Raw genomic sequence first — 16,416 nt, forward strand, 5'->3', positions numbered from 1 at the left:
CATTCCAGTCTACTGTTTTTTTTTGCCTACCATGCCACATCATACTTCCTTGACTTTTTGGGCATCAGTCCTCAGTTTCAATTTATGGGCTTACTCTTTGACAGTGATTTTGATTTATATCGACTCAAAAAATAATTAATGAATGTGCGGCACATGTCTGAGCAAACTTTCTGAAAAATGGTTGCCGGGTATTTATGAACTCCCAACAGAGGGATTACTTGCAGGCATTCGCTAACCTTTCCTACTGTCTGAATTTGTTTGAAACTACTCATAAGTCAAGAACATCAGGTGAAAATACAGGAACATGCTTGAAGACTCATGGAGGTTAGAAGTTAGGGGTCAATTCCGATCTCGTAAGGAAAGCATCCCGACCGAATCGGATCCAGAATTCCTTCCATACGACTCGAAGAGCTAGAGACCGACCGAGCGAGTATGATGATTCCGTATACTGAAGTACTTGGTTCGCACGGATTCCCATTAAACTCCATGGGAGCCTGTATACTAAGCATGTACACAGGCTCCGAAAGCAAAAAGGGGTGGGTGTGGAAAAGCGCACACCCTATGGCAGGCACCCCATAGTAGCCGCCACACTGTGCATCCTTGTATCTGGGGGACCCATGTGCTCCCCCGCTGACCGATTCGGAGGTCCCCGGGTGAAAGGGGCCTGCTACGGCTCCCTGAAGTCTGATTCCGACAGCCATTTTGTCTTGGTGAGACCGAGCCGATACGGCTGTCCGAATCATGCATCGTACTTGCTCGTTCATAATCCGGCTCCATTGCGCGGCAAGATACAGCTACGAACAAGTTGTACGGAGAGGATCGGGTTCGGAAACGATTCAGTCAACGCGGACGAGATCTTCGCATCATACTTGGTCTTTCGGACCGGTGTATGATTCGGTCAGAAACAAGGGATACGAATTGGATCTGGGAAAGCCGGATCCAATTCGGAGAACTTCTGAACGACATCGGAATCAGCCCTTAAAGTTAAGCATTCATGGTAAAGACAACTTCAATATATAGGTTAAAAGAAAACGATGATTTAGAAAGATGGGGTTAGAGAGAAGAAAACATGTTCAGTTCATCTGTGACTCATAACCAGTAAGACTGTTACACTTGAGGTGAGATTTCTCAGGCAACTGTTGTGCCCTACACAGAGATATGTCTGTTACAGGTTTGTATATAGGCATGAGGCTTTAGCATTCTATCATCTGGAAGTTCATAAAGAACCACTGGAATAGGCAATTGTGAGATTGTAGGTGTTTTTGGTGGAGTTATTACTGAACGGCATTCCTGTAGCTGTTATGATAAAATTGATGAATTGCTTACATGTAAGGTGTGTGATATTACAGTGGCTAAGGGTGTTGATGTTGGGCCTGTTTCTCTAAAATAATGGATGCTAGTTCCACCATGTCATGTTTGGCATCAGGGCCGGCTTTAGTGCTAGTGAAGCCTGGCGCTACAATCTTTTTTGGCATCCCCCCACCCATGGCATCGTCCTCGGATTCCCTCACTAGCACCCAACAAGAATGCGCCTTCTCTCTCCATAGACCCTCTCTCTCACTAATTTCCTGTGTTTTACAGTGCTGGTAAAGGCTGGCTTTACAAATACACCCATTTATTCATAGAAAATTTAGATCTGTTCTTTGCAGCAGGCATATTAACCCTCTTCGCTACTTTATGGCAAGTCAAAACTGCCACTAGGCAACACATTGATCTCTCTCTTTACAGGAACATTGATCACAGGGGTTATAGTGACATTTTTATTGCTGCCTGAAAGCTGGACGCACAAGGGACTCAGCAGCAGGTGTATTTAAATCATAAGTTATTGCTACACACACCGCCCCCCTAAGGTCAATGCTCCGCTCCAGGTCAGCGCCCAGTGTGGGTCGCACCCCCCTAAAGCCAGACCTGTCTGGCATATTCAGTCAGCTCTCGATTTATAGCCGACAGCGCCTGTCATGTTAGGATTGATAAACACACACCCTTACAGATAAAGGCAACATTACAAGATACCTGATGCAAAATGGCAGAATTGAACGGTGTCAGAAGTAACATAAGGCCAACTGCAGCCATGAAAAGTCCTAAACATGAACAATACTATCTGTTATCCTATGTTTGAATGATCCATTTTTGCTGCAACGGAAAACAGTTAACTTTGTTTTCTGTTTGTGATCAATCACCACAGCAGATAAAAGCACGTAGCTCTGCAAGTAACAAAGTTTCCAGTGAATAACTTGAGTCAGGATGCGAGCACACCTGTGCAGCTCAATGTTTACAGAGCCTTTCATCAGACTGCAACTATCATAAAACTCTATCCACCGAATCACCAGGATGTTCGGGAGGTCAGGCACATAAAAAAAATACTTGAGTGTTTGAATTTAGGAGCAACAAGTCCTCTTACTGTGGAAATGGCAGATTTATTGTGGTATTCTGGTATTTTAGGAAGATGTGGGGAGGGTTAAATTCAGGAAGCTTTCGCGTGGTTGTTTCTTGGTTTTAAATTTAGTAACAAGATTCCTTTTAGCCTAAGATGTTTTACTGAGCTGGTAGAACTGTGTTGCTTCTTTCTTGGTAGGTTTGTGCTCATCAATTGTCTACCATTTCTCGCTTTTTGTGGCTCCTGCCCATCCCTTGTTAGACATCTCAGAGGCGGACGGTGGTGGGTGGTGTTGCAGAGTGTGGGTGATGCTTCTGTGAACCATCGGTCTTAGAAATCTATTAAAAACAACATATTTTTCCAAGTCTGTTGAAACAGATTGGAAGACACAAGTCTTCAGAATCAGAAATAGCTTGTGGTGGAGCTTGGACACTGGCAGATGAAGAGCAGGGCATCTTACATGCCTTCTTAGCTCCATCCTTCTGGCAAACTGGTTTGTCAAATTTTATTTATTAAACTCGAGCTTTTCTTTAACTCACTTTCACAGATATCTTTGTTTTAAGGGCTACTATTTCATGTATTTTGTACACAGACAGCACTCGGTCCACTTAATGGCCCAATTATGTACTGCTCCGGAAGCAATCATTTTAATATCCATTGTTTTTTAGTTATCCTATGCCAATTTATGTTGCATTGTTCCATGAGCCTACCTAGCCTTCAGGAAAGAAGAAGAGGGCTTTTATCCTGTGGCTTGGACACAATAAAAGGCAGGGCACTGGCACAGGCCAATGGATGGCTGTCCGCAAAATGCCCTATATAATATGTGCTAGTTGGCTTATGGGTTCAGACTTATTGATTGCCTGTTCTTTCATGGCTAATCCATTGTAGGTGTGTGACAGGCAGAGGGCATGTCAACACTCCCACCAGGAATGGGGTGTTTCGTGTCCCCCACTGGTTTTTGTAGAGAATACACTATCATATCCTTTTCATTCACTTGCCTCCTGAGGTTCAAACACAGGTTGAGGAAGAACATTTTGCCAAGAGGGATTAATTTTATTCCGAATCTTGAATAAGATGCAATCATTTTATTGAATTGTAAGACCGTACGTCTCGACCTCCTTGTAATCTACGGCCAGATGTACATAGCTTCCAGTTTGGCGTTTTTAAATAGCGATATGGAATTGCTATATAAGAAATGCAAAAGGATATGTTTGAAATTTGTGATTCCTACAAAGTAGGAATCGCTATTAGGGAATCGCAAATGGGAAATGCCATTGCATTCCTGCCTATGGGCAAAGTAGAAAATAGTTTGCATTTCCTGATAGGAAATTGCAATTTAGGAAATGCAAAGCCAAGGGTAAAAACAAACTCTGTTGCCTCTGCACTACAACAAGTTAAAGAGAGCTATGTAACAGCAGTGTAAATTTACTATAAGACAAATAATGTATGCATCATTCTTTAAGCAGGTTAAGAAACTCTTTGAGAAAATCACAGATCATTCCGTCGACTGTGCGACAATTAGGAAAGTCTTTTCTTGAAGTCGCACTTCTGTTTATTTGTTCCAAATATCAGCCGACACGTGTTTCATCGCAGGGAACACACACACTGCGAATCTTCTGGGCTTGTTCTAGGATGAGTATCTAACTTTCAATCGTTTGTAGGTCTATTGTCTATCGATCACACCAGATAACTTGCATAACATCCGGTTAGTGGCACTGTGAGGTCTTGTGCCCTCGTTGCTGAAAGGTATCAAATAATGATAATGATAGGACACGACCCAGCCGGGTTCGTGTAGTTAGGAGCTTTGCAAGTCGCAATCGAGGCGTAAGAGAATCTTCTTACGCTTGTTAGTAAGTCTTTACCGGGAGGAGAACGAGTAATGGAAACGGCGTGTGCGCTGTATCCAAAACTCAAACCAACTGTGCCTAAAGGTTGAAATTCCCCCTCCGTTATTTCCCGATCGCCGTGTTCCAAGGTACGGACAAAGCCAAGGGTGCCTCTGGGCTTATGACCCTCCTAGAGGCACCCTGATTTTCCTAGTGCACATGTAAGGGCACATAGGCCCTAGGGGTATATGTGCGCCTCATGTCACATTAAAAAATGCATTTTTAGGTCGAGCATTCGAGACGTCTTGTATATACTTTAGTATGTACTTTGCTACACAAACAAATGATAGACGGAATGCTGAAGAAATCATACATTTACCCCCAGTCAAGGGATCTGGGTTAAATCCATTGTTCTTTTGCTCACCATGTCACCTGAGTTTCGAGTCAGTCCCAACCATATGCAAATCAGTCTTGACCCTGTGCGTCATGGGAACAGTCCAGACCGAACTGCCAAGCCAGGTCCTCCCTGGACCGTAAACAAGCATCCTGGGACTGGTTTCATGGGTATTACCCTTCATCAGCCAGGCTAGCTTGAATCCAGTGGCACAGTGAGCAAGGGACCCACGTCTGGGCATACCCATCCTACTTAGGGTGAAAAGTGCTTCATCTCACAGGTCAAGTTGCTCTCTACTATATCCTAGTAGGACTACAATTTACAATGTATTCTTCTGACCTGAATAGAATAGAAATATGTCACTCCCGCTAGCATAGAAACAATTCTTTCTCATATTTTTATCTATTTTTGTCACACAATGAATTCATGATGCACAGAGATGAACATTATCCATGCAGTATACATATAACCCTGTGGTCCACTATGTCTGATCTAGAATGGAAGCGGTATCCCCGCTAACATTTCAGTATTATTTCAGTGTGTGTTACCGGTAACGTACACTGAAATAACACTATTCTTATATCCTCTAGAAAGGGATGAGATAGGTGAAGAAGCGATGTCTGGCTGAAGGGTAGATTGCAGAAGATAAGAAAAGGGAACAGCGAAAGGGATTGTAGGGAGGGAGAAAATGGGTAGGAGTCGATTACAAGGAACGGAAAAAGAAGGGAGCAATTGACTAATGAGGTTAAAAAGAGGATAGGAAGGAAAAACCGATGGCATAAAAGGAGAGACAAGGAAAAATAAATGGGAAACAGAGACAGTGAGGGTAGATAGTGAGAAAAAAATGGTAGCAAGGTTAACGGACTTGGAGGAAGTGAGAAAGTGTAGCAGTGAGTTTCTGAAGGGAGAAAGAGAGGAAATTAATCATTGATAATGAAAACATTTAGATACGAGTTTAAGAGTATAAAGGTAGTGTATGAACTAAGAAATTGGATATAGCAATGATGGAAAGAATGATAGGAAGAGAAAGAGGGTGGATTGGAGGTGGGAATATTGGAGTAGGAACCGAGTGGCCAGAAACATGAAGAAAGAGCATGATACCAATAGAAAAAGTGGTAGGGAGGAAGAGAACAGGAAGGGATAAAGGGAAGGTGGGAAGGAGGAAATGCTGAGTAGGATTTGAGAAAGGGGCTATGAGAAGGTAAGAACAAAAAGGAAGGTAAGAAGGTGCAAGATAAAGACGACGGTAAAGAAGGCGGAACAGAAACAATACAAAGTGAGTAGTAAGAAAGGTGAATACGACAAAAAGGAATGAGGAAATCCCAGCTGAAGAAGAGAGAACCGCTGAGGTAGGAAATAGCTACAGGCAGCAACATCCAGAATGTGACATACAGGGAAATTATGCAGTCTCACAAACTTCTAGAACACCCTTCTGGTGCCTCTTTTCACAAGATAGACTAAAATACATCAGTACTTATGTAGGAAATTTCTTTACATGTTCCTTTGTGTTACCTATGGATGCATTTCTCTAGCATAGCTCAGCACTTTATTCTCTCAGTATGCAGTGGTTCACACTTGTCTGCCTTTCCCCAGTTATGCACATTTGCTTTTAGTGGAATGGCTTTCTGGGTCTGAGGTGTTTGTAAATAAATGTTTTTCTAAGAAGCACAAAAAGCAATATCTGGTGTATGATTCCAGCTCCCTACTTGTCTTTGTTATGCCATATTGCAAATCTAATGCATACACTCCATAACACCAAACTACCTTCAATGTCCTATCACAGTGTACTCCCAAAAGCGTACGACAAACATAATGCTAATCAGAGTGCTTGGCAATAGCGCCAGGACTATGAAGCTCTGCATAAATACAACAGTTCAATACAATAAAATGCACGGAAATACAGTTTTGAAAGAGAAGCAGTCTCAGGCCTTTGGAAGCAAATAGTAGACTTGAGTTCTTTTAAACTGTATTTTTATGATTTATTATATTTGTAAGTCAGCCAATCTAAGGATTAAAAATAGAAAACAATATATACGCTTAGGAATGTAAAACAGCACAAACAGCATGTCATGTAATGAAAACAGCTCCTCTATGGGTTAGCTCCCCGCAAACAAGTCACCTGCATAGACTGGCCAGAAATGGTCTCAGAAAAACATTAATGAATATGACGTTTGGTGAGGTGGTCTGCATGTGTTAAGAGGTCCATGGCACATGTTGAAATTAATGTAATGCACTGAAATGAATATATAACCTCCAATACAATTAATTTGATACATGTTAAAACAAATATAATATATTCTGACATTAACAAAATATATGTTGAAAAGAACATGACTGGTGCTGAAAAGATATGGCCCACTCTGAAATTAATTAAATGTATAAAAATAGATATGTGTCACTGTAAAATTAATATGACACACAAGGAAATGAATACTAGTCTTGCTTAAATTATTAAAATCCATGTTAAAACCAATGTGACATACATTGAAATTTATATGGCATATGTTGGAGTGAATATGATATGTGCCAGGACAAGGAAATGACTAACCTGAATTGTTCCTGAAGTCTACAGGAGCGAATCCGATACCATAAATCCCCCTGAAGGCTGGCACTATGCACACTGCGCTGACAACTGTGCACAGGGAGTAGCCCCAAAGGGAAAGGGGATCGAGAAAGAGAAAAAGAGAAGAGTTGTCCAACCTCTACAAATCGGGTGGGTGTCATCTGAATTGCTTGGTCGCTGATCTCCAAGGTCACACCCTTAGTGGAGCTCAGGATCCCTTCTTATAAAAGACAGTAGAGGAAAAGTTACACTCCCTAATGACTACCCTGTCCCTGGAGAAGTGTGGCTCACTGGTTAGAGGAGGCAGACCTGGAAGCAGAGCTCAGCCCGGGACCAGGGTTCAATTCCCGGCTCGGCGGGGTCTTGAGTCCTAAAATGTCCATGGACTCGACAATTCTCGCTCCGGTGCCTACTCGATTCACGGGTTCACACTCTGCGACTCTGGGCAATAGCTTGCTTAATCTCCACAACGGCCCCTCGCGGTGGGATGCCTGGCTTTCACCTTGCGGATACCCTGCCCGGGTTATCTCACAGGGGAATACCAGGACGAGTTCCCTAAGCAAGCGCTTAGAAACCGCTTGGTGATTTGCGCTATATAAATTCCTCTACATTTACATTTACATTCCTCTACCCTGTCCCACCAAATTCCACCCGATCTCCAGTTCACTTCCCGGCTGTGTACCTTGTCTCTATGAGGGATGGAGTGTTGAGCTCCTAATAACTTCTTCTGTAGCGTTTTGTCATTAAGTAGCATAGCTGCTAATTATGTATCTCCCTCCCAAAATGAGGGTTTGTGGTTTTGTTATTGCCTAAGGTGAATTAGCCACAGGGTTAGTTAACCAATAGCAAACAAGTTTGTGTTCCTTTTTATTCAGTTACCTCTTTTGTTTGGCTTTTCACCGTGTCTTGCCGGTTCTTAAAATTCAGAGGGCCACCTTGCCTTCAGGGTTCTCTTAGTTCTTCCCGTCTGGCTTAATTGCTGTTGCCTTTTCATTGTGAATGTCTTTGACTGCTTCTCTAACCTCAATACTTAAAAAATTCCAACAAGCCTTTTTTCAGTTGCTGTGCTGTTTTTCCTGGTTAGCACAAGAGGTATTTGCCTTACTGTGCAAGTAATGACTGTGTCAATAGTGTGTTTTGCAGGTGATCACCTTGAGCAGAAAATGACGTGTTGTCAAGCCCTAAAAAAAAAAACAGGACCTCGGGACGAACATAATCTTTTTTTGGGAAGTCTGAAAGCCAAACAGCTGGCACATGCAGGGTTGTGTCTCTTATACAAGATCGTGTGGTTGGTAGCCCCTCCCCAAGACCATGTGAGTAGGCAGGGGTTCCAGGAACTGTAGCAAGGAGGCAAAAATGAAAACGGCAATAGCTGTAGGAAGGGGGCAAAAATTAAAAGGCAATGACTGTGGGGTCATGGAGCAGAAGCATGGGGAAGGAAGTGAGAGGGTCATGCTAACGGGAGGAAGAGGGGGGATTGGAACTGGAGTTACAGGGTACGTACCAGGCAGCATGAACAGGGCAGGCGGAGTTGGACACAACAATATGAATTGAAATTAAAAATTAAAAACGTTGAAATGAACATGACAGTTGCTAAAATCAAGATGATATTTGTTGACATGATTATGATATATGCTAAAATTAATAAAGGTCCATCTTCAAACAAATATGAGATTGTTGGAGGGTGGCCAGATACCACAACCAAACCATTACATAATGTTCAGTTATGGAGAGTTTTAGTGTATAATTTCTTTGCCTGATTTTTCCTAGTCCAAACATCACTAGAGACTCACCCAGGTTGGTTGTTGGTGGTGGTGGTGCCACTCGGAAGGCGAGTTGTCTTATATAAGTCTATAAATCATGAATGTTTTCTTTGCTTCACTTTCCTTTAATTCTTTTATTTCTTATTTTTCTTGCTAGAATCCTCAGTTTCATTTTTGTTTATATTCTATTTACAAATGTTTCCCTTTTTCTGTTTTACTATCTGCGGTTTGTCAAGGCCCTATGAGTACCTTTGCCTATCCTGTTGCAAACCACGATCCCGCCCCCCCCCCCTATTTCCTTGAGGTTTAATTTAATGATCCAGCATCTCCTGACAACCCCATCCTGTGTTCCCCATTTTTGATTTAGATCCTCCTCTATTCTGCGTTTTGTTTCACTTTCTATTTGTTCCCATTACTGTTCATGTGCAGCTTGGAAACCAGGCAGAATGTGGGAGACCCAAGCGAGGGAAAGCGACTACAGGGTCCTCTCATCAGAGAGGTGCACTGAATAAATAAGGCCTATGTTGATATGAATCACATGCATCAAAACAAATATGACCTAGTTCAGTCCTTGATGTTGCTTTGTTGTGGTATGTTTGGCTACATGACTGTTGTAGGAGTGGGACGACACAGGATCCTTTTCATCAGTTAAGTGCACTCCCAGATTTTATAAAGTGGCTGATCAACGTGCTACTCTTTTCTTTGGCGCTAGCAAGGCTGTAAATAGATTACGTATGATGAGAAATGGATCTCTAATTAGTCTATGGGCCTTGTTACTTAGTTATTTATTTATTTTATTTTAAGGTTTTATAGAGCGCGAACCAGACCCGTGAGGGTATCAGAGCGCTTTACAGGTATACAAGAGGGAGAGAAGGGGAGGATATCAAAGGGATACAAGAGTTATGTACATTATGTAGGAAAAAAAACCAATCAAACCAGGCAGTCTCAAGTTCGGGATAAATTTTGGGATAAAATGAGGTAGAGTTAATATACAGGTAGAGTTATTATACAAGAGAGTAGGTAGTCTCAGCCCAGAGGGTCGGGAGGTATTATCCGGGAAAGTCAAGGATAAAGCTGTCATAGCGGGTGGTGCAAGGTCATATAGTAGATTGAAATGCGGTCATTAGGTAAGGAATTTGGAAGTCTTCTGGCAGCGCTGCCACCACTCTGTCTGCAGAAGAGCCATCAAGGCTGTGATGCGGCTGCCCGCCGGCTTTAGAGTTGAATCCAGGTCGGGCGGTAAGTGCTACGGCGATCTCATGGCGGTGGGCTGATAGGCTCATAGGAGAGCATAACATGCAGCCTGCTGCTGAGACAGGACTGACTGCATGTTCCTGCATGTAATGTAATTCAGTACTTGTAGAGCGCGACTGTCACTGCGCGAGGAGTATCCTGGCGCTATCCTGGCGCATAGTGTGGCATGCATGCCTCACTGTGCAGGAATGCGGGGGGCAATTACAAAGGGGCACAACATGTGCCCCCTGCATGCACCACCAGACCCAGATACGGCAGGGGTCACTGTTAGGGCCTCCATAATTGCCTTTTTGCCACCGTTTTCTTCGTGGGTTTACGGTCATGAAAAGGGCGGTGAAAAGACACCTTGTAATATGCTCGGCGGTGCCGGCATATTCATGCCAGTTGCAGACCACCGGCCCAGTGGGATCCTTGATCCCAGCGGAGCCCACGAGTCTTGTGGCAGACCGGCCACCACACTCAGAATACTGCAGGAGGACCCACAATGTGTCAGACCGCCCTATGTGTTTTTGGTCTTGATGTTTTTTTCTCCATTTGCTTTCACTTTTCTACATGTACGTGGTAATACTTGGCCCGTTAATATCAGATAGACAAAACAACATTTTGTGAACACACCACTACCCTACTCAGTATTGGATATCACAATAGAACACCCAAATCTTTATATGCTAGGAGTCCTATAACTCTGGTGCAAAAAAACACTGGGTGAATTCACCTTACCTTTTTGGATGATATTTTGTACAATTCATTGCAGAGACGTGGCTTGTTGGTCTTTCGAATTATGCTTTTTCACCAAGCATGCATCTCATTTTAAGAATATCATGAGATGCCAGCAAGAGACTGGTTCACGCAGAAAAAAATAAATCTTGTGTTACTGTTTTAGGTGTGGTATCTTCTTGGGTAAAAATATGTTAAATACAATTTTATAAAGTGAAATTTTGAGACGTCATACATTTTTCAATATTAAGATGTTCCCGGGTGGGGTGCTCTAAAAATTTGAAGTGCTCAATTGCAACCTGCTCGTCACCATGGCAACACAGGATCCAGGCTATACCTTGATGTCATATTCAAACCAAAGGACTTCATATCAGTCAAAAAAGATAAGACATCGATCACCATATTCAACCTAAACGTCTCAACATCGCCACTAGCAGCAATACCTAATGACATCTCCTAAATAGGCCATTGAAGAATTTCAACAGTGACACATTCCAGGCAGAATTCCTGGCAATGCAGCCCCTTAATCAGCTGATGCCTGTAAATGAAAGCCTCAACTCAAACCCTTTAGACGGAGGCAAGATATTAGCTGCCTCAAATTGAATATACATATTCAAAAACAGAAAATCCAAATTCTAGAATGTCAGTGGAGGAAAATACATGATCAGACAGACAAAACTCTGTTACAAAGATAATACATAATATGCAAGCCTACCAATACAAAGAAAACTAGAAACCTCACTACTCCTAGCACAATTCAAATGCCACCAACTTAAACAAATAACTATTCATAATTACTGTCAAATTCAGAAAAACAAACTGCACCCTAGACAATTCCCAAACTCCAAAGAACTGTGCAACTTTTTTGCAGAACACATATCTAAAAAATGCAACATTTTTGAAACATCTTCCAAACTATGACAACCAGCAACCATACTTTGTCAAATCAGCTAAATTGGGACCACAATAATACACATATAATATTATGCATATACAAGCTACAACTCATAAAATAATAATCAATACCTTAAAACAAGCAGTGGCAAAGACAATAGGACTGGCTTACATTGTGAATACTCACTAAAACATTTAAAAACCTCTGCACAATATTGTTCCTGTGTACAATTCATCTGTGAAGTAAAGCATTTAATGTGTGATACCTAAACGTCCATTTGGGATGGTTAAAATGGCCCCTCACGCATTGTAATGAAAGCACTCCATTACAGACAGACTGATACAACAAACATCCAGTAGAACATAGTGAGAGAGTACTAATCTTCTGACTAAAGTCAAATTACATTATATATATGTGCAAAGAATGTGTAACAAAAGGTCTTACAAACAGCTGAGCTATCACATTCAACCCAAAAATTCAGCATCACTAGACCACCTGCCGACCTGTGCCCCACACATTCTCTAGATCATTCTCAAAGAGCCATCCTCAGCCATACAAGCCACAGCAATAATACATGAATCATTATAAGCCAGAGAAATCTGCAGTGAATTAAGAAATGTCCTACACCAAGCCAATCCTCAAAATGCAAGGATCAAACAAATTATAAACCTAAATCAAACTGATCAATTCTGGATGAGAAAGTAAAAGCAGCATTCGTTCAGATCTCAGATTTCCTGGAGAAAAATAGCCTGATAAAAACATATTTGTGATTTGTTAGAGAAACTGAATCAGCATTAATTACAACCTGGGATGTCCACAAGATCTCAGCAGACTCCAGGGCAGTAGCAGAACTCCTCTTACTGGACCTCTAAGTAGCTTTGGACACTGTGGATGACGAACTCCTATTCAAAAGAATAAAAGATGTAGGAATACAGAGCACCACTCTAAAATTAATTTCAGCCCTACCTCACAGATAGATCTCAACTTGCATCTCTGGGTCCATAATTATCATCCCGTTCCCTTAAAGGGATGGTGTACGCCAAGGCTCAAACACCTATGTATCCTCAGCCCTTCTCCCACATCTTTATACTTACAAGATACAATTACCCTGATGACACCCACCTTATTCTTCAACTAGAGAAACTGTCAAACCATGAGACATCAGGGCTTATGAAATGCATACAAACAGGTGAGGGCTAAATGCTGCCAAACTATCTGAAATGCAATCCATCCAAAACTGAGATCTTAACTTTTGAAAACTGGAACGCCGTCACAATTCTTTCTGTAATCTGTGGCCCAATAAGGTGTTTTGAATGGTAGATTACACAGGCTCCTTCAAGTGGTTCAGACTCCATATATAACAATATCAGCATAGAGAGGCAACTACCTCTTATACTTTCTGCAACACACACCCTTATGCACCTTTGAAGACCTAAACAACATTTCTGCCCGTCTTCCAATCTTCACTTCCTGCACCTAGTACTTTTCCACACAGGCCAATCTATGAGAAATATGTTCAGGAAGTAAGAAAAGAAGGAAGGAAGTACTTTTGAGCTCAATAGGGGTATGTAAAAAGCTGTGTAAATATGAATATAATACAATAAAAACATAACTACACATGCCTTAGTGCAGAGATTTAATCTAAAGCATGTTGCATATAGCAAAACAGCCTTTCCACAGGTTGGATCTATTATGAGGAACTGAAGCACCCATTTACTGCTAATGCTACAGACCCTGCCCCAGGAGTTTTTATTCACCCAGAGACAGGATGCCATGCAAAATGTCAGTTAGGAATGGTGGTGAGGTTGAGGATTTGATGGTAGAATCAGATTTGACTGGCCTAATTGTTTTTTTTTAATCAAATCTAGTGTATAGCAGGGGCATAGTAGAATTATAAGCTTGTGTATTAGAAGAATTTTCACAGTGATTCCTGCTCTAATGAGGGTAAAACCTTAAACCCTGAAAAAACAGAGCAGTGAGCAATAAGATATATAGGTAAGTATCAAACTGAAATAACACAAGGAAGGGCAATTGTTCCTAATTTCCTGCCATGTTCTGCACTGTCTGCTTGCACAACAGTGCACAACACTGTGATTGGTGCTACACAGGCTGACTGCATTTACAGGAACCTGGTACTTAATTCATATGTGAGTAGCTAGTATCTTCTACTAAGAGACTTCTTAAAAGGCTCAACAGGCAGATAGCTTTCATGTGACTAAACACTTGACCACATATTTAAGCACCCTTATAAGTGACTGAGCAGGAAGGGATGAGTAAGGAATTAGGGCCAGAAGGTCTAAGGGCAGACAGGGCATACTGCACCTGAATTGTAACAAATAGGGTCTTTAGATGAACAAATTAACAAATCTATGCAATAGGTGGAACTGCTTATGGTGACAACTTCTAAAGGGATAACCAATAATGGACACACAATATAGAAATGTCCCACATGTCAGGAAACCCCTTAAAGGTACACCTGATCCATGGCACCTACGGCACTTTCAAAGAACTGTACACTAGCAGTCCCTAATCCCTAACCTCTAGTCCCTAAAAACACAATACCCCTTCCATCAGACTATAGCCACATGAGGGGCGAATTAATGAAAAGTTGGGACTACTAGATTTCTTAAACTGTCACAACAATGCTACCACTTTTCAGTAACACAACACAATATATGGAGACATGCATTGTCAGCAATGTATATATTAATACCATTTCCAATATTTCTACTAGTGCAGTCTGAGTCTGATTATTACCTTTAACCAGATTGAAACACACCACAGGACCAAGTGACAAATGTCCATCAAACAAAAGTCTCTAGACACAACCTTAAGTCTTCTAAACTGAGGAAATCTCTCCCAGAGTCACTATTTTTGGAACCTGTTGACATAGGATGACAAAGGCAAAATCAACTGGTGGGCTCATGTTGGGTCCTTCCACTATCCCGCCAGCCCCCAGAGCCATTAGAAATCAGTTATCGTGTGCCTGGCTGTCCTGTACACCACTTTGGGTCAAAAGACACAGTTTATGGCAGACTCAGAGCACTTTTTCCTTTTTGGCAATAGATCCATCTGGGTGTAGGAGACCCATTTACTAGGTGCCGTGCCGTGAGTGAGCACAAGGCCACAGAACAAAGCATGTTCCACTCACCACCTGGCTTCTTCCTCCAGCATCAATGCCAGCTCTAATTATTGACTTCTGCCCGTGTGGTGATGCAAAATTCGAAGGTACGGCCCTATTTTAAAGTGGGCTCCGAATCCATCATAGATAATGGAAGTTGCCATCTTCTCAATCTTAGGTAATGGGAGTTGCCATTTCCTCCATTTATGCAAAATAACTGTTATGTCTGCCATTTACGCAGATGTCGTCTTAATGTATCTTTCTCAGAAATGTGAAAGTGTCAAGTCATTCAGTCTAATGACACAAATATAACACCTGATGCAAAATCAGTCTGGGACAAGTGTCTACTTATCACCATATCAAGGTCAAATAAAAACAAATACACACATACATAGTGTAGTCTAAATTGAAGTCATTTCACCATATATGTTCATAAGGAAATGTCTGGGATGCACACCTTGATGCTCATAATCTATGTCAGACATTCCTAAACTTTTGTCAGGAATTCCAATCTCTGATAAGATTTAGTATATAGGGGCAACCACTTGATCACTTCTCAAAAGCAATCCTTTGCCCAGATTATTGCATGAGATTGTGTCAGAGATGTCCGTTCTTGGAACACGGCGACCGGGAATCAACGGAGGAGGGACTTCGACTAACAGATTGAACCTAACGCTACCCGTGAAGAGTTCTATACCTACACACAGAACGCGCTACTCCTGCAGTCGGGTCCCCTCCCGGTACAGCTATTCACGCACTCGTGTATAGTCATCGTCGAATACAGACATGCAACATTTTGTGTGCTCAAATATAAATTAGCGGTGTTAAAGACACTCCTGAACCCGGAACCAGGGTTGATCGAATAAATATATTGGCAGACTCGCCAATATCTTACCAGGACAAGCCATTTCTTCGCGCAGAGTATTCACGCATCTAACCGTGGATGCCCGAATGCTATCCACTAGCCCTGAAGAGTCGTGTTGACTCCACTTTAACACGATGAAACACGTGTCGGCTGAGCTTGGATCCAATTAAAACATCATTGAAAAGGAATTTGAACAAACAGATCTGCTGCTTTCTTTCAATTGTATCAATACCAATTGTTGTTTTGTCTAAACTTTACACTGTTTTTTGTGGCTGCGAGAGCATTCCTAAACTTTTGTCAGGAATTCCAATCTCTGATAAGATTTAGTATATAGGGGCAACCACTTGATCACTTCTCAAAAGCAATCCTTTGCCCAGATTATTGCATGAGATTGTGTCAGAGATGATCTCATCTACTGTTGTAATACATGCTTTTATTCAAGTGTTTATTCAGTGTGTGTGTGAGAGATCATGAATAACAAAATAGTCTTGTTTCTGTTACCCTGGTGCCACTGATCACATTGCAGGGATTGGTGCTAACCCAAAAGCAACAACTCTACTCCAACAATGTATTGGGTGGAGTTCTGTGGGGCTTCAACAAAATGCCTTTCACATTCAGTGCTGGTACACTGAACTGAGTCC

The sequence above is a fragment of the Lissotriton helveticus genome, chromosome 3_1 (genome assembly GCF_964261635.1).
Source record: "Lissotriton helveticus chromosome 3_1, aLisHel1.1, whole genome shotgun sequence".
NCBI classification, from domain to species: Eukaryota; Metazoa; Chordata; class Amphibia; order Caudata; family Salamandridae; genus Lissotriton; species Lissotriton helveticus.